The sequence below is a fragment of the Acomys minous genome, assembly GCF_964271855.1.
Source record: "Acomys minous genome assembly, chromosome: 9".
In the NCBI taxonomy this organism is placed as follows: domain Eukaryota; kingdom Metazoa; phylum Chordata; class Mammalia; order Rodentia; family Muridae; genus Acomys; species Acomys minous.
The window spans coordinates 27,635,347-27,640,864 of record NC_140490.1 but is presented as its reverse complement, the minus strand read 5'-3'; the positions used below and the strand labels follow the sequence as shown (position 1 = coordinate 27,640,864).

Below are 5,518 nucleotides of genomic sequence, written 5' to 3'. Positions count from 1 at the left end.
AGCATATACAGGGGGAGGAGGTCCCCCTCAGTCACAGTCATAGGGGAGGGGAGTAAGGGGAAAATGGGAGGATACAAGGGATTGGCTAACAATTGAGATGTAATATGAATAAATTAATAAAATATATTTTAAAAAATATTTTAGAGTTATGATAATTTATTTTATGTCATTTATAATTTTAATTACATCCAAACTTTTTGTCTTTTTATTCACTTCTCATGTTCCTAAACTCAGTTTACTTTTTAAATATTATATATCTGTTAATATATTCTTATGGTTATAATTAATCTTTTTAAGCCTTAGATATGGATACATTTCAGTAAAGCCCTTCTGGTAATATAATGTAGAAATTTTTTCTGAAAGGGTAATACAAGAAACCAGAACCAGATGTGATGGCATATACCTTTAATACTAGCACTCAGGAGGCAGAGGCAGGAGGATCTTTGAATTTGAGACCAGTCTCGTCTACATAGTGAGTTCCAGGATGGCCAGAGCTACATAGAGACACCCTGTCTCAAAATTACCAAAAGGAAAAAAAAGAAAGAAAGAAAACTGAGTTTTACAGAGAAAGGTTTAGAGTTGATGACTTTTAGTGAAAAATAAACAAACTTTTTGTTACTGGGAATAACAAACACCCCACAGAATGCTATGGTGACTGGATGATTAACGAATCAGAAATTCAAAAATGAAACTACTATCTTTTGCTCTGTTTCCTGGCTTCTCTCCTGCCCTTAATACGATGATGGCTGAAGCCAATTTAAGGACATACACAGAATATATCTTCTAGGGATCTTTTAGGTGAGAAAGTTTACTCCATACAGAAGGAATAAGGTTTCCCGTGAGCTGTCTAGTGTGGGTGCTGGGAACAGAACTCAGATCCTCCGCAGAAGGGAAGCACACTCTTAATAACTGTGCTGCCCTCCCTCCAATTTCAATTCCAGTTCAGTTTTTCAGCCAGCGGTTCTTTCTGGAGACGAAAGCACGGGTAGGAGCACTTGACCCCCAAGTGTTTCTTCCCGACTGTCGCCGGGTAGGGTAGCTGCAGCCTCCAGGGTCTGGCGTCTCTGCTCAGAACCTTTAGATCTTGCTGGATCCACACACACGACGGCTAAGTCCCCTACCGCTGCACCTTTTCATTCCTGAGGACTGAGCCCAGAACTGATTTATTCTTAGTCACCTCCTTCTCTGCAATCTGTTTTCCTCTTCTGCCGTAAAAAAAAAAAAAAGCTTCCGGACCATGTGTGACCACAGATACCAGCCGTGTCTTCTCGCACTGCCATGTAACATTCATACCCAGCATAGCCTGTGGTTCGGTTTGGCCTTGTGGAATCGAAAGAGGAAACATTATGCATGACATTTGTTTGCTTTTTTTAAAAAATCTATTGAACCAGCTTTTGATAATTGTACCTGCTGAGCTTAAAAATATTCCGCAGCGTGTGAGTAAAATCCCGTTGTTTCTGCCAGTTCTGTGTCTCCATGGGTGTTACTCATCCAACAAAGAAAGGTCTTGCTCTCTGTATTTACGGCGGCGGTTGGAGAGAGTTCCCCTAAAAGTTGGGAAAATAAGACAAAAAGCAGATAGGAAGTTTAAAAGGCTGAACGGATCTAGACCCAGGACGGGCTTTATAAGAACAGGCCTTCGTCTGAAACTGCGTAGTACAAATTCTGCTTCAAGTTCATTTACATAATTGGCTGAACCTGAGGTCTGCTATCTGGAAGCAGCGGCTTCTTCTCGTTTGGGCCCTTTCAGTTCTGCGCTGAGCAGCCCTGGCAGCTGGAACCCTCCCTCCCCCACTGTCTCCTGGCACGCGTCCAGGAGCGCTTGCATAGATCCCAGCTGGTGGCATACGGACCAATTTTACTGGAAGACTGCATTTGGCAAGCAGGTGCGATTGGGCACCAGGCATTTTTATCCACGTGATAAAAATCACATCTTCCAACCTCGCACTTCTTGATTAGCTGAGGAGGCTAACCTTCATTGTTTCTGAGGGGAAGCTTTCTATTCACATCATGTCTTGTGGCAGAAGGAGCTGTCAGGCTGGGAGCAATCATGCTGACCAGAGCTTTCTTTACAGTAAAATCTGGCAGCTGCCTGGATTGTATAGAAAGTACACTGGTGACGTGGGGACTGAATGAGTATCTTTGATAGCTGCCCTGCCACAATTGATGTAAAAAAAAAAAGAATAAATGCACAATTGAGAAAATTATAGGTAGTCAGACTCAATTATTTAATTAGCCTAGCCAATTTGAATGCACAATCATTTTATCCTTAGCACATCTGCTTTTATGTCTTGTTCATTGTTCACCTGATACAATGTGACTATGACTTGTTCCCTCTGAAACTCACGTGGGAAAGTTGTTGGGGGCGTCAGGCATTGAAGCCAGGACCTTGCACATGACAAGCATATACTTTACTACTGGGACATACTCAGCCCTGTGCTGACACTTGACTGTCATTCAACGGTGTTAGGAGCTGCACCAGTGGAAGGTTATACGGGTCATGGTCATCCGGGTCATCCGAGGGAGCCTTCCGGGGTGAACTCCTGCAGTCCTGCCAGAAGGGGTGGGGCCGTTGCTGCTGCATTGCTCAGCACTTCTCTTGCCCTCACCTACCTCTCCTGCATGTGCCCGTCCTTTTGTTCTCCTAACATCATTTCCTGATTGCTTTCTCTTTTTCTTTTCCTCTCTCCCTCCCTTCCTTCATTCCTTTTCTTTTTTAGAAAGAATGTTTTACTATGTAGCCCCAGGTAGTTAAGAACTTTCTGAATAGACCAATGCTTGCCTCTACCACCCAAATGCTGAATTAAAGGCATGTTCTCAGCCTAGCTCTGCACTAATTTTCTAAGTTTTAGTATGTATTTATATGCTAAGTTCTCTTGCAGCCGAATGATGTGCTACATACACACATATACCACATGTGCACTTACATATATACACATGCACATATGCATACATGCACACGCATACACATACGTGCATATACATGTATACATAGGTACAGACATATACACACATGTACACAAACATACACACATACATCCGTACAGGTTCACTGGTGAGCTCTTGCTGGCCACTGATCTTTCTCAGCGAATCTGAATATACTGTGCGCCGGATTTGTGCTGACGAAAGCATCTATTATCATCCTGATTTGCTTTATTCTCTGGATAGCTGTGCCAATCACTGGAGTGCTTAGAGTCCCAGCATTCCCTCTAACTGTGGCTTCCTCTCCGTGTGCTCCCCCCAGTGAAGAGGATTTCCACCTGGTTCATCCTTTTGACTCTGTACTTTAAATCCTGTGCTGCAGGGATTCTCCTTTCTCTATTAGCTGCTCTTGGCCCTCGGTTTCGAGGTCCTTGTTTCTCTCCCTTTATCTGCATCACCAGCCTGTGTGTTTTCATTCACCTACAACACACTCCCAAATAGCTCCCTGTCCTCCCTCCGGGTGCTCTCTTTACTGTCCACCCTCTGGCCACCCTCTGGCCTCTCTCCTGGTGCTCTCTTCACTATCCACCCTCTGGCCACCCTCTGTCCTCTCTCCTGGTGCTCTCTTCACTGTCCATCCTCTGGCCACCCTCTGTCCTCTCTCCCGGTGCTCTCTTCACTGTCCGCCGTCTCTCAAGGTCCTCTTCTCTGTTCTGCCAACACTGAATGCTGCTTGTATTTTAAATTTTATGCTATCTGAGAATCCTTTTTAGAAATTAAGGCTTCTTGCTCTTTAATAAATTATCTTTCATTGTATTTTGTTTTCTTCTGAGGCTTTCTAAAAGTGGAGTGGTAGGTTGCTTTTTTGCTTGTTTCTTTTATATTTTGTTTTGTTTATTTTTCAGACTAAATCTGAAAAATCCAAATGAAAATATATAAACCCAAGCTGGCTTAGAACTCATAATCCTCCTGTCTCAGCCTCTAGAGTTCTAGAATTACAGGTGTGTACCACCAAACCCAGATTGTCATATTTTTAATGACTTACTAATACTGTTTATATAATATGGAAGTGGACCTTTTGCTACAATTTCAATAATTTTCAAAATTTCCAAATAATTTCATTTTTTAGCTATGTAAGCTCTTCATTTTTCTCTTGTCAAACACTTCTTCTAAGCTCAAGACTGTGAAAATATGCTGCTTCCAAGCTTCATTTGTAACTTAGAAAGCTACCGACATCCACAGTTTGCTGCAAGTTAAACTTTCATTCTCAGTGCAGGAAAGGTGCAGAACCCAGGCCTGTGTATTTTCATTTGGACTTTTTTTTCTGTTGTTGTTGTTGCTGCCACTGCTGGTGGTGGTGGTTGGTGGTTGGTTGGTTTTGTGGTTTTGTTTTTTGAGACCCTCTTCTCACTATGTAGCTCTGTCTGGCCTGGAACTTGCTATGTAGAGCAGTTTGGTCTCAAACTCACAGAAATCCAGCTGTTCCATCTCTTGAGAGATGAAGTCAAATTTGTGCCCTACCACATCCAGCAACTTCTATTTCTACTTTTCTAACATATATAACACCCAACTTAGCTAGCCTACACAATGCCACTTCTATAACTGTGTGAGTCTCTCAGGAAATGCATTCCTGGAATTAGCAGAATAAGGAATGAGCACAGCTGGGCAGGGTGGCTCCTGACCTGTCATCCCTTCACTTGAGAGCTAAAGAAGCAGGGCAGTCTCAAGTTCATCACTTCCTAGGCTACAGAACCAGACAGTGCCACAAAAAGATAAAGAAACAAACAAACAGTGACTGAATAATGACACGCCACTCACAAGTGCTGTTCAAACAAATATTTATGCTCAAATGTTAATCTCGTCATGAGTCATAAAAGCTGAAACAAACCAATGCCCCTCAAATGACAGACTAGAGAGTACAACTCAGTCACAGCAGAGAGTGAAACACGGAAGCAAGTACAACCTGGGCGAATATTGAAAACAGGAGGCAAACCAACACAGTTACTCAGTATCCGGTTTCTTTGCAGGCAGCAGGATAGAACAAATAAATAAGCTGGTCCTGGAAGTGAATGTGAAACAAACATGGTGGTGCTTGCACTAACCCTGCTAAGCCCCAAGGCATCTGCAGCTCTTGCTGTCAGGAATGCATCCAAGACAGACAGCAGCTCTGAAAACCTTGGCGAGAAGTCACAAGGCAAACCCTACAGCATCAAGAAAATGGAAGGTCACTATGTTCGTGCTGGCAACATCCTTGGGACTCAGCGTCAGTTTAGATGGAACCCAGGCACCCATGTGGGACTTGGGAAGAACTAGTCCTCTGGGCTCTGGTGGAACAGATAGTCCACTCACAGAAAAGGTCTACATGCCTAATTGCAAAAACTTGGAGGCTGATTATCTTGTCATGAGTCAGCCCAAGGGTGCAGTACTATGCAAGACTTTTGTTCAAGTGCTTCCTGCCAAGCCTGAGGGAGCCTTCAAACTGGTGGCCATGCTCTGAAGTCCTGTTGAGACCACTGGATAGAGACTGGAGCCCAGGTCACAGGAATAAGTGATAGCAGAAGCCAAGAGTCAGGGTGGGGACAGAGTCTCCACAGAA

The 5,518-nt window shown here is 43.4% G+C and overlaps 1 long non-coding RNA gene across 1 annotated transcript; it reads right to left on the bottom strand.

The window, feature by feature from the left end:
• Positions 1-390: 390 nt before the first annotated feature.
• On the bottom strand, positions 391-1,721 carry LOC311605085. Its single transcript, XR_014781783.1, has 2 exons — positions 1,408-1,721; positions 391-1,320 (listed from the first exon to the last, which is right to left on the bottom strand). It is a non-coding gene; the product is annotated as an uncharacterized lncRNA (long non-coding RNA).
• Between the last annotated feature and the right edge of the window lie 3,797 nt (positions 1,722-5,518).